The sequence below is a fragment of the Rana temporaria genome, chromosome 7, assembly GCF_905171775.1.
Source record: "Rana temporaria chromosome 7, aRanTem1.1, whole genome shotgun sequence".
NCBI lineage: Eukaryota > Metazoa > Chordata > Amphibia > Anura > Ranidae > Rana > Rana temporaria.
In genome coordinates, this window is record NC_053495.1 from 186,974,784 (window position 1) to 186,990,897 (window position 16,114).

Sequence of the window (16,114 nt, forward strand, 5' to 3'; positions counted from 1 at the left end):
ATCTGTTTATCCTTTTTTTAGATCTTTTTTTATTCGTTCATAAAACAGATTGGACCTGACAGCACCATACAAATGCACACATAAAAAAACGTTACTTTTTTTCTTTCATTTTAGTTTATTTATGGTACTTGTTGCATCTTCTTGTTTCTTTTTAGTTTATTTATGGTACTTGTTGCATCTTCTTGTTTCTTTTTAGTTTATTTATAGTACTTGTTACTTTTTCATTTATTTATAGTACTTGTTATTTTTTTTTCATTTTAGTTTATTTATAGTACTTGTAACTTTTTCATTTATTTATAGTACTTGTTAGTTTTTTTCTTTTTAGTTTATTTATAGTATGTGTTACTTTTTTCTTTTTAGTTTATGTATAGTACTTGTTTGCTGTTTCATGTTTAGTGTATTTATATTGTTTGTTTCGTTTCTTTGCACCGTGTTTAATTTCATCCTGAGCTTTGGAAAAACCATATGTGGCCAAAACATTTTTTTCTGTAACAAACTCAAAAAACACCAAGCCTACCTCTGGATTCGAAGAAGCCTGGGGCCCTTTAGAGTAGGGAACATGAAGATAAATGTATTTCCTGAAGCGCTTAGTATTGCTAAAAATATTGTACACTTGCAACAGAGTAGGCTTAATACCTGTAATGATAGTACACAGTATAGGGAATCCTTTTGGGCTCAGTTCACAGACTACTGCAATGCGATTTCAGTGCTATTATGCAGGGCGACTTTGTTGTGAATTTGGATGTGGTTAGCATATTCTGTGGAGCCAGATCACACTGAAGTCACACCAAAGTAGCACAGGAAACTTTTCCAGAATTGCGCCGCACAGAGTCGCATTGATGTCAACAGGCACCATTGAAAATATTATGATTTCTCATGCGATTTTGTGTGACAGAAATCGTACCAGCGTGGACTAGCACTAAATTCTATTTATATTTTTCTTCACATTTACAAGAGGAGTGTTGGGTGAAGTTGTCCAGCAAAAGCAATCACTATAGGGTTAAGGCAAACCATATGACACTACCGGGGTTCTTAGCTTAGCTTGTATGGTTTTAACCTTGTTGCTGTATATTTTTTAAAAGGTGTTAACTGGAGTGACATTTTAATTTGGATGTAAAGTCCATTTTAGATTGTAAGCTCTGGTGATCAGCGCCCCCTGCTTATATAAGGCTACTTTCACACTGGGGGCGGTTTTCAGGCGCTTTAGCGTTAGGAATAGCTTCTGAAAAGCGCCTCCCCTTCGGGACGTTCCGAAAAGTCCTGCAAAGAGCATCTTTGGGGTGGGTTGGAAGCGATGTATTAGGCACTCCCAAAATGCCCTGCACATTGCAATGAATGGGAAGCGCCTGAAAAGCGATTTGAAAGCGGCGTAAAACTAGAGTTTTTAACTTTTTTGGGGGGGTAAGAAACGCAAAAGCGCCGCTAAAACAGCACTAAAGCACCGCAAAAACTAGCTGCCAGTGTGAAAGTAGTCTTATAACTGTACTGTCTCCCTTTGATGAGTAAAGTGCTGAACAAACTTTTGGCACTATATAAATCCTGTATAATAATACATAAATTATTATATATAATACATAAAATATATATATATATATATATATATATATATATATATATATATATATATATATAAAATATATATATATATATATATATATATATATATATATAATAAAAATGTATAATACATATAATATATATAATATATAATAATACGCTGCCCATGTAAAAGTAGTCTTATAACTGTACTGTCAAACTTTCGGCGCTATATAAATCCTGTATAATAATACATTCATTATTATATATAATACATAAAATATATATATATATATATATATATATATATATATATATATATATATATATATATATATATATAATAAAAATATATAATACATATAATATAAAATATATATAATAATACAAATAATAAATAATAATACGCTGTCCATGTGAAAGTAGTCTTATAACTGTACTGTCTCCCTTTCTGAGTAAAGTGCTAAACAAACTTTCGGCGCTATATAAATCCTGTATAATAATACGTACATTATTATATATAATACATAAAATATATTATATATATATATATATATATATATATATATATATATATATATATATATATATATATATAAAAAATAAAAATATATAATACATATAATATATAATAATACGCTACCCATGTGAAAGTAGTCTTATAACTGTACTGTCTCCCTTTGATGAGTAAAGTGCTGAACAAACTTTTGCCACTATATCAATCCTGTATAATAATAATAAAAATCGGATAAGTGGTCAGCACTTCCGTCTGGCAGCACTGGGATCGCAGGTTCGAAACCCAACCACGGCAATACCTGCCTGGAGTTTGCATGTTCTCCTTGTGCCTGCGTGGGTTTCCTCCAGGGACTCAGGGTTCCTCCCACACTCTAAAGACATGCTGGTAGGTTTATTGGCTCCTGTCTAAACTGGCCCTAGTATGTGTATGTATGAATGTGAGTTACTGTAGGGACCTTAGATTGTAAGTTCCTTGAGGGCAGAGAAAGGTGTGAATGTACAGTACATATGTAAAATGCTGCGTAAATTAATGGTCACTAGTTAAGTACCAATAATATTTAAATAAATAATAATAAAATTATCAAAAACTACATGCCCATCTAGACTACCCAGTCCAAATGGTGACAACATTTCTGTAATGATTTTACTGCACAAATGATGTTGTCACCCTGTGAAAGTAAGTAGAAATATAACAGATCTGCCATCAGGCTCAACAGGTAATAAAACTATATTACATGGGGGGGCACTAGTGACAGATTGTAGCATAAATGTGATTTTAACTTTTGCCCATAGTTCTACTTTAATGTAAAGCTGATCTGTACTGGTGCAAACAACTGTTTTATTGGAATTTTTTTAATTGTTTACAAATCTTTATATACAGAAGGCATAAAAACTTAAACTAAGTAAATAAAATAAATTAACTAATTTAAATTAACTTTGAATTACAGTTAGTATTATTGTACAGAATAAATGCTAAAAGTTATTTTATGCCTGCTAAATCACATTTTACAAGGCAATCAATTTTCCATTTCTCAATTACCTCCCTTTAGATTGTAAGCTCCATGAGCCGGGCCCTCCCGTCCCTTCTGTATTGTATTGAACTGTATTGTAATTGTACTGACCCCCCTCTACATTGTAAAGCGCTGCGCAAACTGTTGGCACTATATAGATCCTGTATTATAATAATAATAATACTTATTGGTACTATTCAATCTTGTGTTTAAAAATTACAGTTTAACTTTTTTTGTATTTTTTTGTCTGTACCTGTTCTAGGGTCCCGCAGGCTCTTGTCAGCCCCCAATGGCTTCATCTTGTTCGCTGTTCATGGTCGCAGCCAAATTCGGGGAAGTATGGAATTTCAGCGTGAACGTAGAACTGGTAAATCCTTGGATCTTGCCAGCATCTCCATCTGTAGACTTGTTGTCTGAATGTGGTCTTGCAGTTTCCTCCCCTTGTATATAAACAGGCAGTGTGATAGAGAGCCGGACTTTCTTGCAGCAGCCACTTATCCGTTCTGAACATAAAATCAATGTGGTGCTCTAGGAGTCTCTCGGGCCCCTCCCACCTCAGTTAACTATTGTGAGCCTATGACAGTCTATTACGCTGTTACTATACGGAGCCAATGTGTTACAGGGGCAGGATGTCTGATGAAATATGGAATGATATTGGACATTTCTGGCTACATTACAAAGGGCATGACTCTGTTATATTTATATATATATATAAAAAAAGTATGTATATCCCCTTTTATTAAGCTCATATCGATGATTTCAAGCAACTTACTTAAAGCGGGAGTTCACCCGAATTTTTTTTTTTAACATTAGATTGAGGCTCATTTTGTCAAGGGGAATCGGGTATTTTTTTTTAAATCGAAGCAATACTTACCGTTTTAGAGATAGATCTTCTCCGCTGCTTCCAGGTATGGTCTTCGGGACTGGGCGTTCCTATTTGATTCACAGGCTTCCGACAGTCGCATCCATCGCGTCACGAGTAGCCGAAAGAAGTCGAACGTCAGTGTGGCTCTATACGGCGCCTCGTGACGTGATGTATGTGACCGTCAGAAGCCTGTCAATCAAATAGGAACGCCCAGTCCCGCAGCCCATACCCAGAAGCGGCGGAGAAGATCGCTCTCTAAAACGGTAAGTACTGCTTCGATTTTAAAAAAACTACCCGATTCCCCTTGACAAAATGAGCATCAATCTAATGTTAAAAATTAACTTTTTGGGTGAACCTCCACTTTAATTTACTAAACCCGGGGTAGGCAACCTTTTGAGCACAGTGTGCCGGAAAAAAATGTTTTCAAAGAAATTAAGCGATTTTATAACAAAAAAATGTCAACGTCACACTCTCAATCACGAAAATGTTTTTTTTTTAAAGTAAATGCTGTAAACGAATTCAGCAATAAAAGCATATTAACATCCTACAATCTTATGCCTCAGATCAGCCCCAATTCCTCCAACTCCAGTCCTCAGATCAGCCCCAATTCCTCCAACTCCAGTCCTCAGATCAGCCCCAATTCCTGCACCTCCAGTCCTCAGATCAGCCCCAGTTCCTGCACCTCCAGTCCTCAGATCAGCCCCAGTTCCTGCACCTCCAGTCATCAGATCATCTCCAATTCCTGCACCTCCAGTCCTCAGATCAGCCCCAATTCCTGCACCTCCAGTCCTCAGATCAGCCCCAATTCCTGCACCTCCAGTCCTCAGATCAGCCCCAATTCCTGCACCTCCAGTCATCAGATCATCTCCAATTCCTGCACCTCCAGTCCTCAGATCAGCCCCAGTTCCTGCACATCCAGTCCTCAGATCAGCCCCAATTCCTCCAACTCCAAGCCTCAGATCAGCCCCAGTTCCTGCACCTCCAGTCCTCAGATCATCTCCAATTCCTGCACCTCCAGTCATCAGATCATCTCCAATTACTGCACCTCCAGTCCTCAGATCATCTCCAATTCCTGCACCTCCAGTCCTCAGATGAGCCCCAATTCCTGCACCTCCAGTCATCAGATCATCTCCAATTCTTCCAACTCCAGTCCTCAGATCAGCCCCAATTCCTGCACCTCCAGTCCTCAGATCATCTCCAATTCCTGCACCTCCAGTCCTCAGATCATCTCCAATTCCTGCACCTCCAGTCCTCAGATCATCTCCAATTCCTGCACCTCCAGTCCTCAGATCAGCCCCAAATCCTGCGCCTCCGGTCCTCAGATCAGCCCCAATTCCCGCACCTCCCGTCCTCAGATCAGCCCCAATTCCTGCACCTCCAGTCCTCAGATCAGCCCAATACTTGTACCTCCAGTCCTCAGATCAGCCCCAATTCCTTCCCTCCAGTCCTCAGATCAGCCCCAATTCCTCACCGCCAGTGATCAGATCAGCCCCAATTCCTGCACCTCCAGTCCTCAGATCAGCCCCAATTCCTCCACCTCCAGTCCTCAGATCAGCCCCAATTCCTGCACCTCCAGTCCTCAGATCAGCCCCAATTCCTCCACCTCCAGTCCTCAGATCAGCCCCAATTCCTCCACCTCCATTTCTTAGATCAGCCCCAATTCCTCCACCTCCAGTCCTCAGATCAGCCCCAATTCCTGCACCTCCAGTCCTCAGAGCAGCCTCAATTCCTCCACCTCCAGTCCTCAGATCTGCCCCAATTTCTGCACCTCCAGTCCTCAGATCAGCCCCAATTCCTGCACCTCCGGTCCTCAGATCAGCCCCAATTCCTGCACCTCCAGTCCTCAGATCAGCCCAATACTTGTACCTCCAGTCCTCAGATCAGCCCCAATTCCTTCCCTCCAGTCCTCAGATCAGCCCCAATTCCTGCACCTCCGGTCCTCAGATCAGCCCCAATTCCTGCACCTCCAGTCCTCAGATCAGCCCAATACTTGTACCTCCAGTCCTCAGATCAGCCCCAATTCCTTCCCTCCAGACCTTAGATCAGCCCCAATTCCTGCACCTCCAGTCATCAGATCAGCCCCAGTTCCTGCACCTCCAGTCCTCAGATCAGCCCCAATTCCTGCACCTCCAGTCCTCAGATCAGCCCCAGTTCCTGCACCTCCAGTCCTCAGATCAGCCCCAATTCCTTCCCTCCAGACCTTAGATCAGCCCCAATACCTGCACCTCCAGTCATCAGATCAGCCCCAGTTCCTGCACCTCCAGTCCTCAGATCAGCCCCAATTCCTGCACCTCCAGTCCTCAGATCAGCCCCAGTTCCTGCACCTCCAGTCCTCAGATCAGCCCCAATTCCTGCACCTCCCGTATATATCCAAATTACCAGAGGGGCCACAATAAACTGGAATGGGGGCCACAATTGGCCCCCAGGCCGGACTTTGGACATGCCTGCAGTAGGAAAACTGTCCAAAAGTGATTATTTGCGAATGATCATGAGCTAAATGCGATCGGCCACAAATAGCTGCAGGAGCTGTCACTCTCCTGACAGTTACATAGCTACATATTTTAAAAAGCCTGGAAACAAGTTCTGACACGAACATATTCCTAAGGTCAGATGAGATTTTATTGATCTATTTTAAAGTATTGAATTATTTCCTTAGTCAGAGGAGGCGGATATTGTATAGCTTGTAAACAACAATAATAATCGTCTGACATTATTTAGTCGGAGGAGATGTCAGAGTTTGAAATTTCAAAAGTTAGTCTGAGAGCATTCACTAAACAAGAGATCCCATGCAGGGACGGATTTCCAGGGTCACAGATAAATAAATATATGTAGAGGTCCTTCCCTGAAGACATGACATATTTCTTGACCACATGGTGGTCCAGAGAGGTTGTAGACCTTATGTATGTTTTTACTGTGGAACTATTTACAATTGGTTGCAATGTTCACCCCTGGTGGACCACCCATTCATTGTTGTGCATTAGAGTGAGCTGTTGACTTTATCATGGGCATGTCACCACAATTCCACAGAAGTATGAGCAGGAAAGCAGATAAGAGAATTTCAGAACTTCTGTTATTTCATCAAATTTTGTTCTCTAGATTCAGATTATATTTCTTCTTAAAAAAATGTTTAGAACAAAATTATTGACCTCACCCTCTGTGTGGACAGCATCCATATATGCAGTATAGCCCCGTACAGACGATCGGACCTTTGTCCGACCAAACTCACATCGGAATTCCATCGGAGTAAAAGAGAACATGTTCTCTATCTGGGTATACACACGATCGGAATTTACGATGGAAAAAGTCTTTCGGACTTTTTCCATCGGAAATTCCGATTGTGTGTACAAGGCATAACTCACAAAAGTGAGTACACCCCTCACATTTTTGTAAATATTTTATTATATCTTTTCATGTGACAACACTGAAGAAATTACACTTTGCTACAATGTAAAGTAGTGAGTGTGCAGCTTGTATAACAGTGTAAATTTGCTGCCCCCTCAAAATAACTCAACACACAGCCAATAATGTCTAAACTGCTGGGAACAAAAGTGAGTACATCCCTAGGTGTAAATCTCCAAATTGGGCCAATTTAGCCATTTTCCCTCCCCGGAGTCATGTGACTCGTTAGTGTTACAAGGTCTCAGGTGTGAATGGGGAGCAGGTGTGTTAAAGTTGGTGTTATCTCTCTCACTCTATCATACTGGTCACTGTTAGTTTAACATGGCACCTCATGGCAAAGAACTCTCTGAGGATCTGAAAAGAAGAATTGTTGCTCTACATAAAGATGGCCTAGGCTATAAGAAGATTGCCAAGACCCTGAAACTGAGCTGCAGCACGGTGGCCAAGACCATACAGTGGTTTAACAGGACAGGTTCCCCTCAGAACAGGCCTCGCCATGGTCGACCAAAGAAGTTGAGTGCATGTGCTCAGCGTCATATCCAGAGGTTGTCTTTGGGAAATAGACATATGAGTGCTGTCGGCATTGCTGCAGAGGTTGAAGGGGTGGGGGGTCAGACTGTCAGTGCTCAGACCATACGCTGCACAATGCATCAAATTGGTCTGCATGGCTGTCGTACCAGAAGGAAGCCTCTTCTAAAGATGATGCACAAGAAATCCCCCAAACAGTTTGCTGAAGACAGGCAGACTAAGGAAATGGATTACTGGAACCATGTCCTGTGGTCTGATGAGACCAATATAAACTTATTTGGTTCAGATGGTGTCAAGCATGTGTGGCGGCAATCAGGTGAGGAGTACAAAGACAATAGTGTCTTGCCTACAGTCAAGCATGGTGGTGGGAGTGTCATGGTCTGGGGCAGCATGAGTGCTGCTGGCACTGGGGAGCTACAGTTCATTGAGGGAACCATGAATGCCAACATGTACTGCAACATACTGAAGCAGAGCATGATCCCCTCCCTTCGGAGACTGGGCTGCAGGGCAGTATTCCAACATGATAAAGACCCAAAACACCCCCAAGATGACCACTGCCTTGCTAAAGAAGCTGAGGGTAAAGGTGATGGACTGGCCAAGCTTGTCCCCAGACCTAAACACTATTGAGCATCTGTGGGGCATCCTCAAATGGAAGGTGGAGGAGCTCAAGGTCTCTAACATCCACCAGCCATGAATAAGCCATGAATAAGCACTAACTGTGTGCGAAACGCGTCGGCTGTCCCCTTATGTGACTGTATATTTGGATTTGCACGTCCAGTTTTTATTAATAAAGACTACTTCTTCAAGTTCCTTTGGAGTGCGGCTGTCCATCCATTTCCACTTTTCCATGTTTGCCTAGTGCATTGCCAGCACCTTGTATTCCTGGGAGGTTCCTTGATTTGTCTGCTAAAGATCCACCTGGAGCAGTGACTCCTTTTCTCTGTGTTTCCTTAGTGGCCCGATGAATACAAATCCTTTGGCTTGTAAAACAGCTCCCACATATGTATTTCATCTTCAGCGGTTTCATGTTTTGGCAGCACAGACAATCTATTTGCTAAATGTTTCTCACTCGTGATGCATGAGCAAAAAATGTGATAAAGTAAAAAAATAAAAGAAATACATGCTTAAAACATACAAATATACACCTAAATACCCAGGAAAAAAAATGTGTGTTACTGCATATGCAAAGGTGTGAATGGGCCCTAAGCCAGTCATATGCTAGCAAAGATAATACAGCCCCTGACTACCGGATGTAATCTAGGTGTACGGCATCATTAGGCAAAGCAGAAAGTCAATCAGTCACACTTTATCAGTGAGATAAGCAGGAAGCAGAATCTGCTTACGTAATGAGCAAATATCATGGCTTCACTCGGTTAGGTGGGGAAAAAAAAAACATATCTATCGAGTTCTACCAAAGGAAATAAAAATGAAGTATTAAAATCACCTTGCACTCAAGAGCCAGATTCTCAAAAGAGATACGCCGTCGTATCTCTGAGTCTTGGCGGTCGTATCTATGCGCCTGATTCTTAGAATCAGTTACGCATAGATTTCTATTAGATCCGACCGGCGTAAGTCTGTTACACCGTTGTAATTGTGGATACCAAGCATTGTAAAGCTACTCCGATCATTTTTTGGATCCCTAATTGCTTGTTTAGGACATTGTATCTATTTTTCTAGATATTCTCTCATTTAAGGTTTTTTACTCATTAACACATTTTCACCTAATTTATGTGGTAGCGCACTATTTTTGTTTTACAAAAGTGGTCTCTGCTGCAATTTTTTTCATTATGGTATACACATCGGAAACTTTTGACACATTTTTGAGACCATTGTCATTTATACATCGATCAGTGCTATAAAAATGCACTGATTACTGTAAAAATTTCACTGGCAGGGAATGGGATTAACCACTAGGGGGCAATCAAGGGGTTAAATGTGTTCCCTAATGTGTGTTTCTAACTGTAGGGGGAGGGGATTGACCTAGAGGAAATGACAGATCGTGGTTCCTAGCTATTAGGAACTCACGATCTGTCTTTCCTCACAAAACAGAACAGGGACGTGTGTGTTTACACACACGTGTCCCTGTTCTGCCTCTTGTGCCTGCTATCACTCGCGGCCGGCGGTCATGAGCATCGGCACCCCCGTGATGCAGCGGGTGCGCGCGCTCTGCTATCCCGCTTAAAGGGACCGATGTACAGCTACGACAGTTCGCGGGATTGTGCTGACCTGTTGCCGTATGACGACGGCAGCTGGTCGGCAAGTAGTTAAAAAATGAAAACGAATGCAGCCATCACATCTAATGCCGCGTACACGCGGCACGTTTTTCATGACGACAAAAATGCAATTTTTTTAATTGGTCATTAAAAACGACCGTGTGTGGGCTCCAGAGCATTTTTCTCATTGTGATTAAAAATTTAGAACCTGCTCTAATTTTTTTCGTTGTTTTTCACGTCGTGTGTAGGCTTTAACGACGGGAAAAAAATGTGCATGCTCAGAAGCAAGTTATGAGACGGGAGCGCTCGTTCTGGTAAAACTACCGTTCATAATGGAGATAGCACATTCGTCAAGCTGTAACAGACTGAAAAGCACGAAGAGTGAAAAGCGCAAATCGTCTCTCACCAAACTTTTACTAACAAGAAATCAGCAAAAGCAGCCCAAAGGGTGGCGCCATCTGAATGGAACTTCCCCTTTATAGTGCCGTCGTACGTGTTGTACGTCAACGTGCTTTGCTCGAGCATTTTTTTTTCACGATCGTGTGTAGGCAAGGCAGGCTTGAGAGGAATCACGTCAAGAAAAACGTGTTTTTTTCCATGACATTAAAAACGGTCGTGTGTACGCGGCATAAGACTTGGTAGGTTGCAGTATATAATACATGTTTGCTTTTGGGTTTAATAATGCTTTAATTTAGGACTTAGATCTACTTTTTTATAGGACTATAAAATAATAATGATGTTCATCAGTCTAGAAGTTCGAAAAGTTTATTTTTAATTGTTAACAGTTTCTTTTTTTAATTTTTTTAAGCTGTAAAGAGCTAGTAAATATTTATACAGATGGCGTGTTGTATTTTCTATATATACTAGATACATTTACATCAGTGTATACTATACCGTCACATACACAATGGAAAACAAAAAATAGTTTAGACCACATTTGTCTGAACTGTGGGATAATGGAGCGAGTGGGTTACTAACTAGAATAAAATTGCTTAAGTGGGCTAAGTGATCATTGCAACATACAAGATGATAGCCTGGTATGAAAAATAAGCAACATCTTGGCAGGGAGCCCGCTGGCTGAGGGGTGGACGCTCCCGGAAGTAGACTCCTAAAAATCGGAATCAGGAGACTGAGACACATAGGCCCCATACACACGGGAGAATTTATCCGCGAATACGGTCCAGCGGACCGTTTCCACGGATAAATCCTCTCAAAGATATCCGCTGATTTCGATGGGATGGAGTGTACACACCATCCCATTGAAATCCGCGCGGAAATCCTCTGGCGATGACGTGTCGCGCCGTCGCCGCGATTATGACGCGGCGACGGGCGCGACGCTGTCATATAAGGAATTCCACGCATGCGTCAAATCATTACGACGCGTGCGGGGAATCCCTTTGGACGGATGGATCCGGTAAGTCTGTACAGACGAGCGGATCCATCCGTTGGAATGGATTCCAGCAGATGGATTCGTTGTGCAGCACAACAAATATTCGATCTGCTGGAATCCATTCCAGAGGAGATTTCTCCGCGGAAAGAGATCCGCTGGCGTGTACACACCATAGAATCTATCCGCAGAAACCCATTTGCTGGGATTTATCTGCGGATGGATTCTATCGTGTGTATGGGGCCTTATATTAGGTTTTACCCCTTATCCCTCTTAATTTTAAAGTGCATTTCCACAAGTCAAATTGGGATAACACCTACTTTATATTTGGTACATGTCTCTATTCACATCGCATAAATTAACCACTTCAGCCCCGGAAGATTTTACCCACTTCCTGACAAGAGCATGTTTTACAATTTGGCACTGCGTTGCTTTACCTGACAATTGCGCGTGGTGCAACTCTGTATCCAAGCAAAATTTGCGTAATTTTTTTCCCACAAATAGAGCTTTCTTTTGGTGGTATTTGATCACCTCTGCGGTTTTTATTTTTTGCGCTATAAACAAAAAAAGAGTTTCAATTTCGAAAAAATTTTTTTTTACTTTTTACTATAATAAATATCACCAACATTTAAAAAAAAATTCTTCATCAGTTTAGGCCAATATGTATTCTTCTACATATTTTTAGTAAAAAAAAAAATATATTGATTGGTTTGCGCAAAAGTTATAGGCCCAGATTCTTAAAGGAGATACGACGGCGTATATCCAGATACGCCGTTGTATCTCTGAGTCTGAGCCGTCGTATCTATGCGCCTGATTCATAGAATCAGTTACGCATAGATTTCTATTAGATCCGACCAGCGTAAGTCTCTTACGCCGTCGGATCTTAACTGCATATTTACGCTGGCCGCTAGGGGCGTGTACGCTGATTTACGCCTAGAAATATGTAAATCAGCTAGATACGCGAATTCATGGACGTACGCCCGGCCGACGCAGTACAGATACGCCGTTTATGTTAGGCTTTTCCCGGCGTAAAGTTACCCCTGCTATATGGTGGTGTACATGCCGCGTACCAATGTTAAGTATGGACGTCGTTCCCGCGTCAAATTTTTAAAAATTTACGTCGTTTGCGTAAGTCGTCCGTGAATGGGGCTGGACGTTCACATTGAAACCAATACGTCCTTGCGGCGTACTTTGGAGCAATGCACACTGGGATATTCCACGGACGGCGCATGCGTCGTTCGTGAAAAACGTCAATCACGTCGGGTCACATAACATTTACATAAAGCACGCCCCCCTGTTCCACATTTGAATTAGGCGGGCTTACGCCGGCCTATTTATGATACGCCGCCGCAACTTACGGAGCCAGTGTTTTGAGAATACTGCACTTGCCCATCTAAGTTGCGGAGGCGTAACAGAAATAGGATACATTACGCCCGCTCAAAGATGCGCCGATCTATGAGAATCTGGCCCATAGCGTCTACAAACTATGGAGATAGAAAGATTTATGTATTTTTTATGGCATTTTTTATATTTATTTATTTTTTACTAGTCATGGCGGTGATTTGCGATTTTTAGCGGTACTGCGACATTGTGATGGACAGATCGGACACTTTTGACACATTTTTGGGACCACTGACATTTATACAGCAATCCGAAATATAAATATGCATTGATTATTGTGTAAATGTCACTGGCAGGGAAGGCGTTAACACTAGGGGGCGAGCAAAAGGTTAACTGTGTGTTCTAACTGTATGGAGATAGGACTGACTAGGAGAGGAGACAGATCATTGTTCGCCATGCGTGTCCCAGCTGAGAATGTCTGGAACCACAGTTGTCAATTTCCAGTCCAATTTTATATATGGCAATGTTGGCTGTGTGGCTTGCTACTTCTTTGTTGAGCACTGTCAGGACACTATCTGCAGTAGAAGCTCACAAAGACCTGGCATTCCTCCAAGTATCTCACATGGCCACATAAATGCATGCCAGCTTGCACAATTGGGCACTGGCATGCACTGGTAAACAGGTGCAAGCACTAATGCATGCAGGCCCCCAGGTGCACGCCCAGCCAGACGGGGCTGGCACCAAACGGCCTTTAAAAGGGAGCCAGATTCTCTCCAGTGCATTTGTTCCTGTGATCCCCTTGCACCTCTGGATGCCTGTTACCGACTCAGCTTGCCACTGGACCCTTCTTCTGCCTGGCTCCTGATCTGACCTCTGATCCTGCTCTTCTGTGTTTGACTTTGGCTAACCTCCTCACCACACTTGCTCTTGTCCACACCCAGTGCCTGGCCCTGGCTTTGAACTGGCTTATCTCTAGACTCCTGCTCTGCCTGAGTCCTGCTACTTTCCACAGGTGCCACCTGTCTGCAGACACTATCATGGCATCTCATCTGTATACCTGGACATCTCATTTGACAACACTCCTGTCAGAACATCCCTGAAAGCCATTTCAAGAAGGCGACCTATGCTTCATTGAGCCTGGCTCCTCCTGTCTCACCTTCAGGGGAGTCTGGATGCAAAGCCTCGTACACACGACGGGACCTGTCCGATGAAAACGGTCCGTGGACCGTTTTCATCGGACATGTCCGCTGGGATCATTTGGTCTGATGGCTGTACACACCATCAGACCAAATTTTCCGCGGACAGGATACGCGGTGACATGGCCGCGCCGTGGCCGCGCCGTGGCCGCGCCGATGACGCGGCGATGTGCGCGACCCTGGAAGGTCAATGCTTCCACGCATGCGTCAAATCAGGGCTTTCGGCCGTGTGGACATGTCCGGTGAGTCATACAGACGACCGAACATGTCCGACGGTTCCAGCGGACATGTTTCTTGCTAAGCATGCTAAGAAACATTTGTCTGCTGGAAACCTGTCTGCTCGGCCGGGAATCCGGTCCGGTCGGCCGTACAGACGACCGAACATGTTCGCGGAAACTGGTCCACGGACCAGTTTTAGCAAACATGTTCGGTCATGTGTACGAGGCCTTAGATGCAAGGTAAGCCATCTCTCCATTGGCCTCCAGCACCGGGTACATGATAAGCACAGATGAGGGAGAATGACTTCTGAAGGAACAGTACAAATAGCAGGCCACAGCGCCCGGAGTGGTGCTTTGTTAATAGTAGAACTGATAAACAATTGTTACATAATTACAAAGACATATACCTGTGACAGACCCAACCAGTACAGGGGCTTTTGGAGGGGACTGCAGGGTGACCTCTTGCCTACTGACTATGGGCCCTGGCTTTTAAGAGAGCAGATCATTCTATAATGATGGGCAACCACGTGATGAATGCTGAGAGTGAGGCTTGGATTAATTCTCTGAAAAAGGACAAACTTAGCTTCCTTTCTGGAGTGGATGTAAAGGTGTAATATTAATCCTTCACAGGTTAAAGGTCAGAGGGAATAGGGGGGGCCCTCCTGTAGACTGAGAGGCTCCTTCACTTGGGACAGAAATGTTTATCAACAATATACTTCCAGAGATCTATGAAGATAAATGAATTCCACATTTTCAGACTGTTGGAACATTGTATAGGTTTTGTCTCAGACTATCGTAGACTGTTGCCGGACAGTCTGGGATCACTGATTAATCAAAGCATTGTTTTGGTGTGAATTCCCATTGTTAAATGAATCCATTGAGTCACCTATTGTTTCTGCCTGTTGGCTAATTTGGCCAAGGTTCCTACATGATGGGATTAGCCCTGTGCCAACTCTACCTCGTTATCTAACCATTGTGTGATGTGTTTGGTAATATTTGGTTTTATTTTTCATGTGGTGATTGACCTTCTTTTGTGAGTATAAAAGTGTATAAAAAAACTGTATTTCTGTGCAATATTGAGTTCCAGTTTGCATCTAAGCTAGTGTTGCTAAGTCTTGGGTGCTCAATGATAATACCTGGTTCCTGGGTCCATACTGGAGGAAGCTATATCTTGATGCAGGCACCCAAGCTGGGTACTGGATGGTTCCATCACAATACCCATCAAATTCAACCAGTTTACATTGTAATGGTGCTTTTTCTGTTTCTAATAAGTGACATTAGAATTTACCAAAAAGTGGATAATTAAAAAAAAATAGGGTAAAAGTGAATCCATTAGGAAAAAAAATGCCTGCATGAGAAGCCTTTGATGGATAACCAAAATTTCAAGGTCACATATACTACTTCTGCAGGAGCAATGTCATAACAATTAAGCTTATATGAGTTTGTTACTGCCCCTGAAACAACATGCAGCTTGGCAGTCAGAATGGCAGCATCCATCTATGTTTTTTCACATGGGTATTTTTCTTTGTCACTGGCTCCCTTTAAGGGCGAAACTTCTCACAGTATATGTAGCGCTGATCAGATGGTCACATGGTCAACATCAACACCTCTGCTTTCATGCAATCAATGTGTCTGCATAGAATAACTAAATGTTCTGGTGGCTTGCACTGGTTCTCAGAGTACAATAAAGATTAAAAGATAATTATAATGTAAACAGGCCATCCATCTTGGTCTATGGGATCAAAGTTTCCTGGAGTGGCATCAAGGCCCAGAGTTAGGAAAACTATTTTCAGTTGTTAGTTTGAGGCAGTTTAACCGATTTTGCAATCTCACCAGACAGACAGAGGTCAAGTACATCGATCAGGGAGATTAAACTTGTATATTTAGATGATGTCCTAATAGCAT

At 42.4% G+C, this 16,114-nt stretch overlaps 1 protein-coding gene across 1 annotated transcript in view; it reads right to left on the reverse strand.

Annotated features, from left to right (window-relative positions):
* PTGFR (prostaglandin F receptor) overlaps positions 1–3,590 on the reverse strand; it is a 64,494-nt gene extending 60,904 nt beyond the window's left edge. Inside the window, exon 1 of the mRNA XM_040360643.1 lies at positions 3,316–3,590. The gene's annotated coding sequence lies outside the window, so the exon portion shown is untranslated. The remainder of the gene's footprint in view (positions 1–3,315) is intronic.
* Between the last annotated feature and the right edge of the window lie 12,524 nt (positions 3,591–16,114).